Source organism: Macaca fascicularis, chromosome 3, assembly GCF_037993035.2.
Source record: "Macaca fascicularis isolate 582-1 chromosome 3, T2T-MFA8v1.1".
Taxonomy (NCBI): Eukaryota; Metazoa; Chordata; class Mammalia; order Primates; family Cercopithecidae; genus Macaca; species Macaca fascicularis.
This window is the reverse complement of record NC_088377.1, coordinates 177,480,505-177,499,796: the sequence shown is the minus strand read 5'-3', so window position 1 is coordinate 177,499,796 and position 19,292 is coordinate 177,480,505. Positions and strand designations below refer to the sequence as shown.

Here is a 19,292-nt window from a genome sequence, read left to right as displayed (position 1 = left end):
GCCTGGGCAACAGAGCAAGACTCTGTCTCAAAAAAAAAAAGAAGTGATAATGGTGATGATGGTCAGGATGATGGTGATGGTAAGAGTGATGGTGAAGATGGTGGATGATAAAAACCTTGCACATGAGGAGCTGAAACCAAGCTGAGATGTTTCTAGGGAGTCACTGAGCTTGTAGAGTGCTTTGGGCAGGTTTTGAGTGGGGAGGCCTAATGAGAATGGAATGATTTATGGCAACACGGGACTTTATGAGCAGTGCTTTGCAGAAGCCGTCTAACCACAGCTGTAACTCATGTTGGCCCAAAAGATATCACATCACAGAACATGGAGCAACAATAATTTCCACTATTTCCTTTATTCTTTGATGCCAGAAACAAATGTGACCATGAGGCAGCTCATCCCTATAGCCTTTCTGCCATCGTTGGTTAATGCCCGGCTCCCTGCCTTGTCTCTCAGCCTCCTTTAGATCCATTTATAGAAGATGACTTTTAGATGCTACTCCTGTATTCCTCAAGATAATGAGGAAATGCCTAATTACATGTTAACCTACAAAAAAAAAGACTAATTAGATGACCAGGCCGTTAATAACACTGATGTGAGAATACAGACCAAGAGGGTCATCCAAGACCCTATTTCTCAGAGGAAAAAGAAGAGGAGAGGATGGAGCATAAATTCTGGGCTTGCACAGAGTCCCAGCTACAGGGTTTTTGCATTGTCTTCTAGCAGACACATTAGCTGGATGGAGGACACTGTCACGACTGCCTGTCATGCTTGTTCCTGCCACTGGCCATTTGACCGATCCTGTCTCATCCCCTTCTTGACTCCTGGGTAAGACTCCTGATCCCTTGCTTTGTTTAAACACCCTCCAACCACCTTTAAGATATCAGAGCAGGAACAATGCATGAATCCATTTGCTTCAATCCCCCTCTTCCAACTGAACAACAGTTTGTCCCTAACCTACAAATGCTCTTTGACAGAACTAGACTTTACTCCCCCATCAAAACCCTCTTACCATCAGCCAGCAATCCCTAGACAATTCCAGGCAGAGAATAAGGGAGAAGAAACCTTCCCAAGCGACCTCCTGTCCAGGCAACTCTGAAACAAAGCAAAAGGTGTGGATTTGATGAGAGATCACAGATTCCAAAGCCGAGTTAGGAGTGTAAATGCCAGCCACCCTCTATGAGCAGCTCTCCCCTGTTCCATGCAAGATATGACTGGGAGATGTGCCCCATGGCACTGGCCAACTGCTGCTGCGAGACATCCCAACTCAAGGAGCAACCTCAGCCAGGGAAAGTGTGAACTCCACTCATAAGCAATTGGTGGAATGAAGCTTGCAAGCAGGGGAATCCACCAGACCTGTCAGAAGCTGCTCCTTGGTGTACCACACTCCACCTTACACACACACACACACACACGCACACGCACACACCATTCACAAACCCAGATGCATGTATTGACTTGACATGATGTCAAGGACTCAGCATTAGAAAACCCTGTGTTTTGGGCTGCTTTTCCGGTAGAATCCAGGAATTATATCTTGAGGATATTTTATATAGCTAATGCGAATTCAATTACATGCATTGTGAGTAGGAGGAGGGACAGGGAAAGAGAGAAGAAATTGCAGGGTAATTTGTCCTCCAGTCCACACGGAATCACGAGCTCCACTGTCAGCCTCGGTTCCCATGGGTCCTTCATAATGTGAGTGGCTCTTAATGCTGACGTAAAGCAACCACTGTCTTGGCTTGCCTGGGACTTCGGTGTTACCCAGGATGCAGAACTTTCAGTGCTAAAACCAAGACTGTTTCAGGCAACTGGGACAGCTGGTCACCTCATCACAGCCTGTAATTCCTGTGTCTAAAGATCCTTTTCTGTATTTAAGATGCTGTGGGGCCGGGCACAGTGGCTCATGCCTGTAATACCAGAACTTTGGGAGGCCAAGGCAGGCGGATCACTTGAGGTCAGGAATTCAAGACAAGCCTGGCCAATATGGTAAAACCCTGACTCTACTAAAATTATATATATACGAAAATTAGCTGGACGTGGTGATGCACACCTGTAGTCCCAGCTACTCAGGAGGCTGAGGCAGGAGGATGGCTTGAACCCAGAAGGTGGAGGTTACAGTGAACCAAGATCATGCCACTGCACTCCAGCCTGGGAAACAGAGCATTCGTATTACCCACTGGATATTACTTTTTGCATTAGACATTCATGACACATAATTTAGCACAGGATTTTACACACTCAAGGGTTTCATGGTAACATCAGAGATTTTCCAAAGACAGTTTTGAATCTGAGACTTTTCCCTTACCTGATGACTTTGAAGCCCATATAAGATGAAGTTCACCACAGAGAGACTGGGCAACTGAAAACCCAAGGCTCAGAGACAAATCCCAGGCACAGAAGAGTCTCACATTTGTGGGACGCCAACAGGGCCATGCACACAGCCAACATCATGAGTGGCCCAGGCTCAAAAACTCACAGCTCTCCCCAGCCAAGACAGTCGCCTGTCCAGTTACCAGCTGAGCTGTCGGCAAGGGGGACTCTCTGTGAGGTTCTGGGTATGTTACTGATCCCCTCTGTGTTCTCAGCATCTGATAGCTTTAAAAGTTTTAAAAACACGTGGCCAGGCACAGTGGCTCATGCCTGTAATCCCAGTGATTTGCAAGGTGGGATGATTGCTTGAGGCCAGAAGTTTGAGACCAGCTCTTGGCAACATAGTTAGACCTCATCTCTACAAAAAAACTATTAAAAAATAAAACATTTTAAAAAGACCACACTTTATAGCACACACTGAGATATTTGACGTGGAAGTCTTTTTACAATATGAATGTGATGCCATTCATATAATAAAAAGCACGATATTGCCACAGTCCCAACCCTCTGCTTCCATCTCCTTCCCAAAACCCCACACCGCTGGGGATAACCAGGGAGAGCAGGCCAGTGACCTGTACCCACAAAAGGAGAATCAGAGTCTATAAATGAACATAAGGCCTGGGTGGGCGGGCTGGCTCTGTTCCAGACCCAGAGCCCCTGCCTGTCTTGCGAAGGGGAGCTCTATGAGAAATCGGCTATCACAGAGCAAGTCCAAGGTGAAATAGTTTATGATTATGCAAAGTCAGAGGCTGATGCTGGTGTGTGGAGGTGGCAGTACCTGAGCTGCATTTTGAAGACTGGGTAGGACAAGGATTAGCACATGGGACAGGAGAGGGGAAGGGATTCAAGGCAGGGCAACAGCGTGACTAACCGCAGGGACAACAAACATTTCTCAAGTGCCTACTCTGTGCAAGGGGGCTGTGATAGATGCTGGGGTGAAGGGAAGGGCCAGGCACTGTGTCCCCCTGGAAACTGCTAAATGCTCTCCTCCTTGGCCTTTCTTTTCTCTTCCTCGCACCTTCTCTCCATCTCAACCACTCCCATCATTGATGTCAGCTTCATCTCATCACTGCTGGCTTGAGACTCTCCAGCAATTCTCTTTGGCGTTTTTAGACCAAATGTGATCTCAGCATCGTCCTACAGTGCCTGGCCAGCTGCAGTCTCCACACCTTCCCATACACTTTGCTCACACTTCTCAGATACCACCTGTACTCCCATGTGTGACTTTAATGACTAAAACGCAGAGAAGCAGGAGGAAAGAAAGCAGTAGTAGAAGTGCTGGGCTCAGTGCCATAGGGAATTGCTTTTAGGACTAGGCTCTGCAGCCACTTAGCCCTAGGGTCTTGGCCAGGTGACTAACCTCTTGGGCCCTCGTCTCCTCATTCAGAGGGGAGAAGCGTGCTCTTATTGGACACTGACTCAGCTCAATAAGCAGGACATATTGTTTGTATTGCTTCATTTAATCCCCACAATGGCCTTGGGAAGTAAACCTTCATGCAACTATTTTACTATAGACCAGGGAGTTGAACCACTTAATATCCAAAGGCCCTTTCAATTCTAAGATTTATGATTCCATAAAAGAGTTTAATTCTGAGGCTCAGTAACAGAAAGAGGGTAAGAATGTTTCCTGTATTAGTTATCTACAGCTGCATAATGAGTTACTCCAAAACTTCCCAGCTTGAAACAACAAATGGTAATTATCTCCATTTTCCATGGGGCAGGACCCAGAGTGCCTTACTTAGCTGGGTGGTTCTGTCTCAGGGTCTCACAAGAAGTGGCAGTCACTATATCAGCTGGGGCCACAGAGCTACAGAGCTGCAGGATCCACTTCTCAGCTCAGTCATATGGTTGTGGGCCAGTCTCTGGGTCTCACTGGCTGTTGGCCGGAGGCCTCAGTAACTGCCCACGTGAGCTTCTCCCAAGGGCTGCTCACAGCATTTCCCCAGAGTGAGGGATCCAAGGGAAAGAAAGAATGTGAGAAGTCCCAACGCCTTTTATGACCTAGTCAGAGTCACACATTATCACTTGTACCTTATTCTATTCATTACAAGTGACTCACATAGTCAAAGGGTGGGGAATTCAGTTCTACCTCCTAAGGAGATCAATAAATTTGTGTCGTCTCTTTAAAACCATCATACTCTCCCATTCCAAGGGGAAGACAATAAGCAAAGGTAAATCCAAGGGACAAACATCCTTAACAATGGGAGAAAGTAGGTCCAGAACATGGGCTTTGAAATCAAACCACCTTGAGTTTGAATCCCGGTCCCCTGTCACTTGAAGAACATACAACCTTGGGCAAATCCCCTAACTTTCATGAGTTTTAATATTAGTGGCCTCATCTGTAAAATCATGACAATGATAACTTCTTTGTATAGTTATTATATATAGCAAATGCAATGTTCTGTAAAGCTAACAGACATTAACAAACAGCATGAAATAGTAGCTATACGATATGCCTCTCGTTTTACAATAAACCGTGCACATCTCTAGCAATGATAGGAAGTTACTGGATTAGAAGAATGTGAGACATTAGAAGAAATATAGATACCTTTAGGGGAGGGGTGATGAGCCCAGGAAATCAAAAGTGTGATCAGTAGACACCTTAATTTTTTGTTGGTGGCAGCCATTGCGGCTGTGAAAGCAAGAGGCTTCAATATCTTTTTGCTGTTGTTGTTTTATTCTTTGTGTCCAATGTAATTATATTTGTGTTATTTAAATATCACCATTTCTACTGCTGTTGCAACAAACTACCACACACTCAGCAGATTAAAATAATACAAAGCTATTATTTCAAAGTTTCTATAGGTCAGATGTCCAACATGGGTCCCACTGACTAAAACCAAGGTGTCCTTACTGGACAGTGAGGAATACAATTCCAAACCTATGCAGGTTGTTGGACAAATAAATTCATCTCCTGGCAGTTATAGGACTGAGGTCCCTGTTTCCTTGCTGGCTGGGAGGCAGGACCGCCTTCAGCTCTTAGAGGCCTGTCCCAGGTCCTTGCACGTGGGTGCCTACAGCTCAGAACTGGCAACAGCATGTGAAATCCTTCTCACACTTGGAATCTCTCTGACTTCCTCTTCTGCTGCATCTCCTCTGCCATTTTCTTCCTTTGCACCTCTCTGGCTTCAGTCAGAGAATATTCTCCACTTTTAAGGGCTTGTGTGATCACACTGGGCCCACTCAGATAATTCACGAGAACATCCCTATTTTAAGGTTGGTAATCTTATTTACATCTGCAAAGTCCCCTTTGCCATGTAACACCCAACTTATTCATTCGGATAACCCAGATATTAGGGCATGGACACCTTCAGAGGCAACTACTCAGCCCATCACTGGTGCTAAATGGCTTCCCTGATCTGCAAGAGAACCACCCACATCGTCAATAGGATATACAAACCAAGAGTCCAAGCCAGAGGGTTTAGATTTGGGGACGGGTCCCCAGACCCTGAGAATTGGCAAGAACACATGAGGATCCTAGTGTTAGAGAGACAGGACTAGCCCGTACGTGAACCAGGCAGAAATTCTAGATTAGGGCAACTAGATAGAAAACCACCACCTGGGCCGGGTGCAGTGGCTCACACCTGTAATTCCAGCACTTTGGGAGGCCGAGGCAGGGGACCACCTGAGGTCAGGAGTTCGAGACCAGCCTGGTCAACATAGTGAAACTCTGTCTATACTAAAAACACAAAAACTAGCCAGGTGTGGTGGTGCACACCTGTAATCCCAGCTGCTCGGGAGGCTGAGGCAGGAGAATCTCTTGAACCCTCACGAAAGAAAGAAAGAAAGAGAGAGAGAAAGACAGAAAGACAGAAGGAAGGAAGGAAGGAAGGAAGGAAGGAAGGAAGGAAGGAAGGAAGGAAGGAAGGAAGGAAGGAAGGAAGGAAAGAGAAAGAAAGAAAGAAAAGAAAACACCTCCTGAAATTAGCATCAGGGAGATGCACGGTTCGTACCACAAGGCAGAAACCCAGTTACTCTGCCCATAAGGTCAAAGCGGCCCATAGCAAGACTGTCTAGGGGGTGGGTGGATCTGCTGGGCTCCTGAATTAAGCGTCCTCAGAATTTCCTGACTGAGAATAGGGTGGCCTGAACCTGTAGGCTGCCTGTCAGTGTTTCCAACTGGACACATTTTAATTTGAAGGGAGAGAGCTGGGTAAGCCCTCATAGCCCTCTTTCTGAAAGCTCCCAGAAGGGCCCGGGGTAGAAGCGGCATAATTCACAAATAGCCTCATCTTAGCAATGTTGCCCTTCTACGTGTATTCAACTACCAAGAGATGAGAAAGTCCTCTAGTTAGTTACTCAAGGTATCCATTTGCTTTCTTCATCTTTGATGTATGTGTGTGTATTTCTGTGTGTGTCCTTCATTTTTAAAGCTAACCCGCCCACCTCTTTTCTGTCCCTGGACCTGATGAGATGCTCGTTACGCTGCTCTATGTTGTGAAGGTGAAAAATGTGCAATCCATAAGCCAATGAACATAGCCACGGCAGCAGAGCCCTCCCTAGACCATGTCACCTTGGTACAATCGTTTTGAGTAACACCACTCAAGACAGTGACAGGTAGGTAGAGGAGGTGATAGAGACAATCTCCAGCCCACACAGAAAAAGATTCAGGAGAAATCCCATCTTCTAGCACCCTCTTCTCTGTCCCCAAGACAGAGGAGAGACAAATCTTTTGACTTCCTGAAAACACCAGTGCTTGTTCCCTTCCATTCTGTCCACCCTGTCCCCAGGCTACGTTTTCATCTGGCTGCCCTCTCATCACCAGTAGTTTCGCTGCTGAAGGTTGTATTGGTTACTCTTATGTGTCAACTTCACTACACCATGTGATACTCAAATTAAACTGGATGCATCTGTGAGACTGTTTCTGGATAAGATTAGCATTTGAGGCCGGGTGTGGTCATGGCTCACCACTGTAATCCCAGCACTTGGGAGACAGAGGAGGGCATATCGCCTGAGGTGAGGAGTTTGAGACCAGCCTGGGCAACATGGTGAAACCCCATCTCTACTAAAAATAGAAAAATTAGTTGGGCATGGTGGTGTGTGCCTGTAGTCCCAGCTACTCGGGAGGCTGAGGCAGGAGAATCATTTAAACCTAAGAGGAAGAGGTTGCAGAGAGCTGAGATTGAGCCGCAGCACTCCAGCCTAGGTGACAGAGCAAGACTCTGTCTCAAAAAAAAAAGAAAAAAAAAAGATTAGCACACTTGAATTGGAGAACTCAGTAAAGTAGATAGCCTCCCCAATGTGGGAAAGCATCACCGAATTTGTGTAGGGGCTAAGTAGAACAAAAAGGAAGAGGAAGGAGGAATTTGTCCCTTTTGCTACCTGCCTGAGTGTTTGAGCTGGAGCATTGGTTTTCTCCTGCCCTCGGACTGAGATTTGCACCATCCACTCCTCTGGTTCTCAGATCTTCAGATTCACACTGGAATTTCATCACCAGCTTTCCCAGGTCTCCAGCTTGCAAAGAGCAGATCACCGGATGTCTCAGCCTCCATAATCACTGAGTCAATCCCTCATCATGAGCCTCCTCCTGTTTATTCTGTTTACATCCTGTTTATTCTATTTCTCTGAAGAATCCTGGCTAGTACACTGGTCCACATGTTGACTCTCTCTGTTTCAACGATAACAATTTCTCTGGATGTTTATTTTAACTAGATTTTCCCAAACAGGAGAATTATAGGTCAGAGGGGGACACACTTGCGGTATGCAATGATCCAGACCCCAGTGCCATCAGGATGGTCTGTAGAATCCTAGTGTGAGATGCACTGAGCAATCATTTCAAGAGGTAGCTCCAGTTCCCCACGAGTAACAGCCTTTCCAGTGACTCCCCTCAGCCTGAGGAAATGCAAGAGGTGGAGGTGAAGAGAAATGCCACCCACAGCCCCTGAGCCCTGTGGCAGCAGCTGAGCAGGCTGGCGAGGATTGCAGAAGCGAGTCTGTGACAAAACGCCCACTCTGCTCCCGTCCATGGTGTGCTGAGGCACCAGTGGCTGTGACTCTCTCCAAGCCCGAGGTCCTTGCCACACCGCCTGCAGTCTGCTGTGTGACCTCTGGCGGGTCATGTCACCTCTAGAGTTCAGCGTCTTCAACCATGAACTGAGGGATTTGGATTAGAACCTCCGGGCCTGGCATGCTACTCCCTGCCCAAATCCTCGACAAAATGTTTGACCTTTGAAGGCCTGAGGAGAAGAAGTGAATTTTACGTCTACACTCACAAACACAGTGGAAAGGCTTGCCTCTCTATCCCACTCCATCTTTTTTCCAACTTAGGCTCTGTATTCGTCTTAGCAACTTAACGGATCATACACCGCAGAGTGTCTAATATTCCCAACCCCAGTAGATCGTGGGCTACTCCAAGACTATAGGAGAGTTCTAATCACTTTGTATCCCCACAGCACTGACCAAAGTATAGGGTTCTGCTTCCTAAATTCAATGAAAATACAGCTGCCAGGGCCTCATCCCAGACTGACTGACTCAGAATCTCAGAGTAGGAAACTGTATTTTTCGAAAGCTTCCCCAGTGATTCCAATGAGAAGCCTGCATTAGAAACCACTGTTTGGCCGGGCGCAGTGGCTCATGCCTGTAATCCCAGTACTTTGGAAGGCCGAGGAGGGTGGATCACCTGAGGTTAGGAGTTTGAGAGCAGCCTAGTCAATATGGTGAAACCCCATCTCTACTAAAACTACAAAAAATTAGCCAGGCATGGTGGCGGGCACTTGTAATCCCAAATACTTGGGAGGCTAAGGCAGGAGAATCACTTGAACCCAGGAGTCAGAGGTTGCAGTGAGCCAAGATCACACCACTGCACTCCAGCCTGGGCAACAAGAGTAAAGCTCCATCTCAAAAAAAATAAAATAAAATAAAATAACTGGGCGTGGTGGCACACGCCTGTAATTCCAGCTACTAGGGAGGCTGAGGCGGGGAGAATTGCTTGAACCGGGAGGTGGAGGTTGCATTGAGCCAAGATCACACTCCAGCCTGGGCGACAGAGAAAGACTCCGTCTAAAAAAAAAAGAAACCACTGGTTAAGTAGAGCCACGGTAGGTGCTCAATTTGTTGAATGCACATTGAAATCTACCTGGTTGGTAGACCCAATTAGAAAACAAAAGAGAAATGCACGCTCTGTCTGTGTTAAAAGTACTAAACCATCTAGCTGTCTTGACCTCAGGAGCAAAGCCTCATGTGTCTTCCTGTCTTCCTCATTATCAGGTTGGGTTGTTTTGGGGTTTTTTTCCTAGAATGACTGTATTTGCCCTTCTGGATAAGAATTATTATTTATAGAGTGACAAACCACTCAGTTAAGAACATGATCATGCGCAATTCCTTCACCAGCTTTAAAATACAGAGAAAGGGCCTCTGCTTTTAAGGATACCAGACCAGCCTAAGGATAGGAAGATATAGCAGCTGGGCGTGGTGGCTCACACCTGTAATCCCGGCACTTTGGGAGGCCAAGGCAGGTGGATCACCTGAGGTCAGGAGTTCAAGACCAGCCTGGCCAACATAGCAAAACCCCCATCTCTACTAAAAATACAAAAATTAGCTGGGCATGGTGGCATGCGCCTGTAGTCCCAGCCACTCAGGAGGCTGAGACAGGAGAATTGCTTGAACCGGGGAGGTGGGGAGGTGGAGGTTGCAGTGAGCTGAGATCGTGCCACTACACTACAACCTGGGTGACAGAGCGAGACTCCGTCTCAAAATAAATAAATAAATAAATAAAAAGAAGATATAGCAATCTGTGCCCTTGGTCAGTCTAATTTTTTATGGTACACATTTTCTAGGTTCATTTCAAGTCCAGAATGCATTGACATGATGGGGGAGGATTCAAACGCAGAAGTGAGAAGAAAGGAGGGAGGGAATTCTTCTGGGCCTTTTTCTAATCTGCTCTTTTCCTGAGCCTATGCTGGAAAAGGGAGCCATCCTCGGCACTGTGCCCTTGGCCTGCTAATGTTGATAATAGTTCCCGTGATCCAGACAAGGCCTGCAGTTTATAACACAGGCAAGAGATACGATATTGCAGCCACTTTGGCTCTTTTCTGTCTCCACGACAGGCACATGACTGCTACACAAAGGAGGGAGAAAGGCAGCCACCAGCTGCAGAGACAGACAGGAGGAGAGGAAAGGCTGAGTCTTTGGTTGGGATGAAGATGTTTTAAATCAGGAGAGTGAGACAGAAATGTCAGAGCAGCGCTCCTCTTCATGGCCTGAAAATCTGCAAGAGCAAACAAGAAATGGTTCGGCGGTGGAAGGAGGTTAATGGGCCACGGCTCTATGCCCAGGCCTGGCTGGGCGGCCCTGAGCCAACACAGGATGGCCCTTCACCAAGGGAGGGGAGAAATTCTGAACTTGGGCCATAGGGGCAGGGTCAACAGCATGGATAGCCTTAATACAGTCAGGATGTTTCCAACTTCATATGCCAGAATCATCTAGAGATCTTGTTAAGAACTTAGATTCCTGGGCCCCACCACCCACGGGGGTCTTTGACCTACCACCAGACATGACCCAAAGCCCTGGAATTCCAGTGGGCGGGGAGAAGCTGGAGTCTTCTTTCTGCTGTTCACCCATCATTATAAAATGCCACAGAGTCCACTTCTTGGCCTCCTAGCAGGCATGCCAGCCAAGGCTTGCTTGCCCCTTAACTAACAGTGGGATAATGAATCTCCAGCAGGACTGAGTTGCCCCAGAAACTTAAGTTCTTAAGTCTGCACTGGCAGGAGCTGTGTTCTCATTTGGAAATAGTTGGCCGGCCTGGGCTAGTTCACGGGGAAATTCAGCCCTGGGTATGCATCAGGAAGACGACTGATACTTGAGAACTCGCTGAAAATGTGACCAGGATTAGATGACTCCCTTTGAGCTGGACAGGTCAGATTTCCAGATGCAGGAGAGGCCATGTGGGGACAAGGCTTCCAATGGCCTACCCCATCACAGGCAACGCTCTACTTTAGACCACCGCGCTGCCCTGCAAAGAAAGAAAGAGCGTGTGCATCTGTGTGTGTGAACAGGGGCGTGAGTGTGTGTACTCAGGAGTATAGGCCTGAGGCACACAGTGTACTGAGGTGTACGGCAGCCATGGATCTCAATGGAAGCACATGTGTAGGGCTCTGTGCGCGTCACTGCTTGTTTTATTCTTCCTTTTGGGGAGGAAAAGACTTTCTCCCTTTCTCAGCATTGATCAAGCATCTCCTCTATTTTAAGCACTGTGGGAAACACAAAGGCCCTTATATATCAGAATTTACAGCCTGGCTAGGCAATTTTGCAATAGAGGGCTGCATTTTACTCTATTTCTTTCTAAACCATTTCCAATTTACTCCAATCTTAATCCATTTTAGCCATATTTATTGAACAGCTATTATGTGCCCAGTATTGTGCCAGGTGCTGGGGGTATTCAAAAGAAGCATACTAAGAAATTAGGGAGCCAAGTATATCTTGTATAAAACCAATAGGAAAAGAAAATGAAACAAATTTATGATGCCAATAGTATGTATGAAACCCAAAGACCTTTCTCCCCAGCCACGGTTTTTCTCAAATTAAAATAATGAATACTCTCTCCAAAGAAAAATTTGTCAGGAACCTTCCAGTTTCACTTAAAATTTGTCATGTTACTCGAATATGTATAAATACGAAACTTGGAATAATTTTTTAATTTACAAATAAACACCAAAGAAAATTTATAAATTAGTCAAAAAAAAACCTGAAAAAATCAATATTCAAATTAACATCAATTTAATGATACTGTTTTGCTGCAATGAAATTGTTAGTCTTGGATTTAATAATAGGAAAAGCATCAGGTCTGTCTTTAATCAGTGTTGTAGTTTGGCTTTTATAATACTAATTCAGAGAGGGCCTGTTTACATAAAAGAGCTGCTCAAAATTATATTAATGGTTTCAAGGCTTTGTCTGCTAGTTCAGAATCAGACCTCATACTTATACTTAAAACTTCCCCACATGTGATCCTCAAATGTCTATTTCAGTGATTTATCCTCTTATAACACCATGAAGCTGTCTCACTCCGTTGAAGATAAGATTAACATTATGACACTCTTCCATCTGCTTTAAATTTAGTCTCATCATTGCCTGTATTGGAAGAAAAATTATTCATTATAAATGTACTTATTTATTTATTTATTTATTTATTTATTTATTTAGAGACGGAGTCTCACTCTGTAGCCTAGGCTGGAGTACAGTGGCGCAATCTCGGCTCACTGCAATCTCCGCCTCCTGGGTCCCAGTTTAAGCAATTCTCCTGCCTCAGCCTCCCGAGTAACTGGGATTACAGGCATGTGCCACCATGCCCAGCTAATTTTTGTATTTTTAGTAGAGATGCAGGTTCACCCTGTTGGCCAGGCTGGTTTTGAACTCCTGACCTCGTGATCTGCCCACCTCGGCCTCCCAAAGTGCTGGGATTACAGCTGTGAGCCACTGCGCCCAGCCTCCTATATTTATTTTTAATGAACTACAAGTTGCAAAGTACAGTTGAGACATACAGTGTATCTATTTGTATATGAAACTACAGTGGTGCAGATCCTTTGGTGTTCAGCATCCCGGCACCACTATAAGCTACCAGATGACAAAGTTCTACCTCATCTCCTTATTTGAAACTCCAAAGCTTCATCCGTACAGCCACAGTGATTTCACTTGTCTTTTACCTGGTGCAAATGGGATTTGGGCACAAAAGTATAAATGCAAGCACAAAAACATTATGACAAATTTTGGTTAAAGAATAACTAGTCAGCCTGTAATCCCAGCACTTTGGGAGGCCGAGACGGGCGGATCACGAGGTCAGGAGATCGAGACCATCCTGGGTAACACAGTGAAACCCCGTCTCTACTAAAAAAAAAAATACAAAAACTTAGCCGGGCGAGGTGGCAGGCGCTTGTAGTCCCAGCTACTCGGGAGGCTGAGGCAGGAGAATGGCGTGAACCCGGGAGGCGGAGCTTGCAGTGAGCTGAGATCCGGCCACTGCACTCCAGCCTGGGTGACAGAGCGAGACTCCGTCTCAAAAAAAAAAAAAAAAAAAGAATAACTAGTCAGGGTCGGGTGCAGTGGCTCACACCTGTAATCCCAGCACTTTGGGAGGCCAAGGCGGGTGTATCACGAGGTCAGGAGATCAAGACCATCCTGGCTAACACAGTGAAACCCCATCTCTACTAAAAATACAAAAAATTAGCCGAGCATCGTGGCGGGCGCCTGTAGTCCCAGCTACTCGGGAGGCTGAGGCAGGAGAATGGCGTGAACCCAGGAGGCCGAGATGGCGCCACTGCACTCCAGCCTGGGAGACTGCGAGACTCCGTCTCAAAAAAAAAAATTAAAATAAAATAAAAATAAAAGAATAACTAGTCAGAAGATCTTAGATGAACAGTTTTAGATTTTCACTCAAGTAAAATCATAAAGCTAAAAATTACTGTAAAAAAACTGCAACTCCCTGTGAATGCTGAGCTGCATTCATAACCCTCCATTCTGACCATCCATCTCCCAGGTTTCTCCGTGCCAGCCCACGTAGGGGTCCATCTCACAAGAACTGGGTCAGTTAAAAGGATGAACTCAATGTCCACATGTGGGAAAGTGATAAAACTGAGCACTAAATAAATAGGACTTTCCCAGGCTCCAAAAGGAGAGCATCTAAAATATGAACACCTCCACATAGGTGCCCCTGAATTGTACCCCTTCGTCACCCACCTGCAACCCTTGACCCAGAATTCCTGTATCTCTCCTTGGAGCATTGCCTTTCATCAAACTCCCAAACTGGGAATCTCTATTTGCCTTTGGTAAAAACAAACTGTTCACCAAAAGGGACCTCGGTGTCTACCATCATCTTCCTTCTCCCCTTAATTCACTTCCCAAGTCTAAATCACTTCACCTGGAGGAGAGTCTCAGGAATTCTAGATAATTGTGACAGCCATTGCTATTGTTTGAATGTTTGTGTCCCCTCCATAATTCATGTTCAAACATGCAACACTGTTAAGAGGTGGGGCCTTGAGGAGGTGATTAGGCCATGAGCGTTCTGCCCTCGTGAGTGGATTAGTGCCTTATAAAAGGGCTGGAGGGGCTAGGCGGGGTGGTTCACACCTGTAATCCCAGCACTTTGGGAGGCAGAGGCAGGTGGATCGCCTGAGGTCAGGAGTTCAACACCAGCCTGGCCAACATGCTGAAACCCCATCTCTACAAAAATATTTTTTAAAATGGCCAGGCATGGTGGCAGGTACCTGTAATCCCAACTACTCAGGAGGCTAAGGCAGGAGAATCACTTGAATCTGGGAGGTGGAGGTTGCAGTGAGCCAAGATTGAGCCACTGCACTTCAGCCTGTGCAACAAGAGCAAAATTCCATCTAAAAACAGTTAAAATTTTTAAAAATAAAATAAAAGGAGTGGAGGGGTTGGCTCAGCCCCTTCTGTCCTTTCCATCTTGTGAGAACATAGCATTTATCCCCTCCAGGGGACAAAGCAACAAGGCACCATCTAGGAAAAGACTGGGCCCTTATCAGACACCATACTTGCCAGCCCCTTGATTTTGGACTTCCCAGCCTCTGGAACTTTGAGAAATAAATTTCTGATCTTCATAAATTACCAAGTCTCAGGTGTTTTGTTAGAGCAGCACACACTGCCTAAGATAAGCATTAACACCCCAAATCCCACAGAGCAGTCCAGTGGGAACCGCTTTGGAATTCCTGCTTTCCCAGTGGGTAAAGGGGATCTCCTAGGCCAGACTGCCTTTGTGATGGGTTATGGGCAGGATTGTCCCTTAACTATTGGACCTGTTGGACTAGGCCCATTCACACACATGCACACAGGTATGCGCACACAGACACACACATGTGCACAAACATTAATTCTCAGAACAGTAGCTTCTACTAGGAAGGAAGTATTTTTCTAACTTTCATAATTTTTGATGTCATCTCTATCCATCCATGGCATTAGAGAATCATATTATTATACAGAATAGTGTTTACTTCCTTTCCTTATTCTTCTTTAGGCTTACAGAATGAGAAAAAGACCACATATGCCTTAAGAACCCTTCCCTGAGGTACAAGGGAGGGTTGTATTGATCATTCTTCAGTTTTTCTTAGAGACAGGGTCTCACTCTGTTGCCCAGGCTGGAGTGCAGTGGCACAATCATGGCTCACTGCAGCCTCCAACTCCTAGACTCAAGGAATCCTCTCACCTCAGCTTCCCAAGTAACAGGTACTACAACCATGTGCCACCAAGCCTGGCTAATTTGTTTATTTTTTATAGAGATGGGGTTTCACTATGTTGCCCAGGCTGGTCTTGAACTTGTGGCCTCAAGCATCCCTCTCCCTGAGTTTTCCAAAGCACTGGGATTACAGATGTGAGCCACCATGCCTGACCTGAATTGATTATTCTATTGATGAGTCATGTAAATTCTCCACCAATGGCTTTCGCCCAGTGGAGAATGACCCAGTATTACAGGTCATCAAAATGAGCAAACATCAACATCTTCTAGACTTACTAAGGAGGCTTTATGGACAAGGCGAGGTCTGAGTTGAATCTTGAAGGAAAAGTAGACTCTCCGCAGGTCTGATGCAGAGGTGAGGTGAGGGAGGGAGGGAGGGACACAAGAGCAAGATACCTGCACAGGGAAAAGCACAGAGCCTGTTATGGCCATAGAAAATAGTGGAAGATGGCCTGAATAGCCAAGATGAGCTAGATTATAAGGCTTCTAAAATACCAGAATGAGTTTAGGTTTAGCCCAAAAGGCCATGGGGAACCATTATATATCCTTGAGCAGAGAAAGGAAAGTTTGGAAGTGAATTGGGATTTGGGGCAAATAAATCTGGCAGTAGTGGGCAGGATGGGTTGGACTGGAAACAAGTTAAAGGGTTGTTTTCCATTATAAATATGACTGTAGTAATCCAAGTGATGAAACCCCGATTGTGGGACTTTCGTGCCATGTGGGCAGGTGTTGTGTCTCACATGATAAGCCCAAAGTCTACAAGTGTGCCCCACATACAGAAGGTGTTTACTTCTTCAACTAAACAAATAAAATACAGTTTAGTTACCAGGAGTCAATCATGGAGCCCAAGTGAGGATTACAAACATTCCTCCTCATATCCAGATAGATCCCACTCCCACATATACATCTGGCTTAAACAGTCATGATCTTTTGTGCTCTTTTAATAAACCTGGGTCATCAGAATCTCTGAGCACTTTGCCAATCTACTCCTGCTAGTCTACAGATAGATGAAGAAAGAGCTTCATCACCCCCAGAATCTCGGGAGTAAGAAACCTTCTATAGTCCTCACATTCTTTTCCAGTATAAGTTATCTATTGCCGCAACATTGTTCCATAACAAACAACCACAGAACTTGAGTGGAACACAACAATAAAGATGTATTTTTGCTCATGAGCCCGTGGATTGGCTGGGCTATCCTACTGATCTCAGCAGGCTCACACTCACATGTCTGGCAGGTCAGCTAGGGGCCAGCTGGTCTAAGACAACCTCAAGCTAGAATGACTCAGCTCTGTTCCATATGATCCCTCGTCCTCCAGGAGGATAGCCCAGGCTTGTTCTCATAAGGCGGCAGGAGTTGATGACAAAGACAGAAGCAAACAAGCCCAAATTTGCATCCAGTTTGCTCCTGTCCCATTGACCACAGGAAGTCCCAAGTCCCAGAGTCAGAGTAGGCAGGGACCGCAAGGTTACAGGGCAAAAGGCATAGGTGTAGAGAGACCATTGGTGTGGGATATTAACGACATCAATCTGTCACAGTGCCTGAAAGAGATAAGACTGAAATTCCAAGAACAGGTCAAAGCCTAGGATTGAGGGAGGAACTCTCCAAGGTAGAATTAGGAAAGTAAGAATAGAATTAGTCTCCAGAGAAGTGAACCTTTGGTTTCAAAAGAAATGGTGAGTCACAGACTGGCCCCATGGCTTATTCTGACCTTTTCTCCTCCTATGAGTCCTGCGAGCTTGGGCAATGAATGGCTGAGAGCCCTGGCTTTTTAACTCTCCACTGCAAGCAATCACAAATACTTTTGTTTCCCCTACCTAAGAGATCTTTCCCTTCTGCATTCAGATATGATCTGCTCACCTTAAACAAACTCTCACTTGACTTCTTGGGCCTCTCCAGCTCTTGAAATACTTAAAATGTAAGGAAGAGAAAGAATAGTCGGGAAGCAAGAAATACTGGTGTCCTAACATGATCGTTCCCTTCAAGTTAGCACAGTGAGATTTCGGCTGGGGGCAGGAGGACTTGATCAGGACCAGCCAGGATGAGGTGAGGCAGGATCTCAACCTACCCATGTCATTAGCAAAGTCTGCAAAGGCTAGACTATGAGGCCATCGTGTTTCTTGTTCCTCTTGGCTCTGAAATGTGGACTAATCTAACAGGCACAGATGTCTGCAGCCTCCTCACAACTTAACAAAGACACGGGAGGGCTAGTTCACAAAACCCCCAAGAGTCCACTTTCCAAGATTGTTCCTACTGAAAGGAGGGTGCTGAGCGCAGAGTTGGAAGGTTTAGGAAGGGCTCTTCATTTATCAGTGAGGCAGAAAAACAACCTGAGGTGCATTCACCTGGAGCAAAGGACTTGGGGAACAGCACAATAAATGTCCAGGTGCCAAGAACAGTTGGCAACGAGGACAGCGGGAGCCAAGCGGGTGGGAATGGCCTCCTGGGCACACCGCCAGAGCAGGGCTGTGCTCAGATACAGGATAAAGAGCCTGAGGGACCACAATCAGTGGAAAACCCAGCAGACAATACCAGAGGTGATGGCTGGAGGGACATCTAGCCAGACCATATGGCAAGTGGCCTCTAAGACCATTGTTCCAGCCTGGGTTAGAGGGTGAGAGCTGGCATCTGTGACCAAAATGGGCCAAAGGAAAAGGCTAGGCTTTGAGCTGGGGCACTCAGATATGGTGAACTGCCAGAGAAGATGGGTATTCCAAGGCCGGCAAGCTAGCCAGGGCTGGGAGAAGACAGGGTGCCTAAAGTAGATTGGTCAGTGCCTGAATCTGTGCCAAGTTGGAAGAGGGACAGGGACTATGTCTGTACTTTACAACTGAGTAGGGTTTGTTCCTATAATCCCTGAAACTGCTATAGGATTGAACAGATGATGTGAATTGGTGATGTATAGAAAATGACCTGTAGGGATGAGGGGCAGGGCGGGGCGGGGGTTGGGGGAGAGGCGGTCCGTGAATTCAGATGCAGGGTCTTACAGAGGAATTTGGACACCCACCTTTGTCTCCCATTGGGAGACTAAGGACTCTTTGGTCACTTATGGGAACAAAGAAAACAGTTCTAAATTCCTCTCCACCTATGAACAGAAGACTCACCAGCAACCGGGTTTGCAGTTGACTTAGTATTCTCTACTCCCCTTCCCCTCCCCAGGAATGGAAATAATGAGTGTTGACTCGTATATTCACAGAAATGCATTTATAAGGCATCAAGCCAATGATTTTGACCTTAATATTGCTCAGCTCAGACTAATTGCACTAATGCAATCAATCACAACATGCAAAGAGGGTTCAGCGGTTAGCAATTTTTCCAATTGTCTTCTCCTAAGAAGAGAGCGCCATCTTGTGTACAAACACTGGATTCAGGATATGCTGAACTTTTTTTTTTTTTTTTTTTTTTTTTTGACTTAGTTCACCGGATTTCCTCTGAATCTGTGACCTCGTGTTTACTTTCCAGAGTTTCCTGAAACATTGCATTATGAGAAACATGAAGATGTCCCTGAGCGTGTTAAGCTGTTGCCAGCCACAGATTGTTATATTAAAGATGTACCTGGCCTGCGGAGGATCTCTTTCAGCCTAGTTTTTGAAGATCTGTTACTTCTCTTCCTCAATTTTGAGTTTAATAGATGCAGAAAGTCTTCCCACCTGAAATTCCACCTTTAAAGCATGTCTATGAAACAAAGGTCTTCCTACCAGCTCTTCCATCGAAGTTTGAAACCTCCTGCTGAGCTTTTCT

General features: G+C 46.0%; 1 long non-coding RNA gene across 4 annotated transcripts in view; it reads right to left on the bottom strand.

Annotated features, from left to right (window-relative positions):
• LOC141409935 (uncharacterized) overlaps positions 1-19,292 on the bottom strand; it is a 250,137-nt gene that overhangs the window by 106,638 nt on the left and 124,207 nt on the right. For all 4 annotated transcript variants that reach the window (XR_012432907.1, XR_012432908.1, XR_012432910.1 and 1 more), the window contains exon 4: positions 1,010-1,092. This is a non-coding gene — a long non-coding RNA (uncharacterized lncRNA). The remainder of the gene's footprint in view (positions 1-1,009; positions 1,093-19,292) is intronic.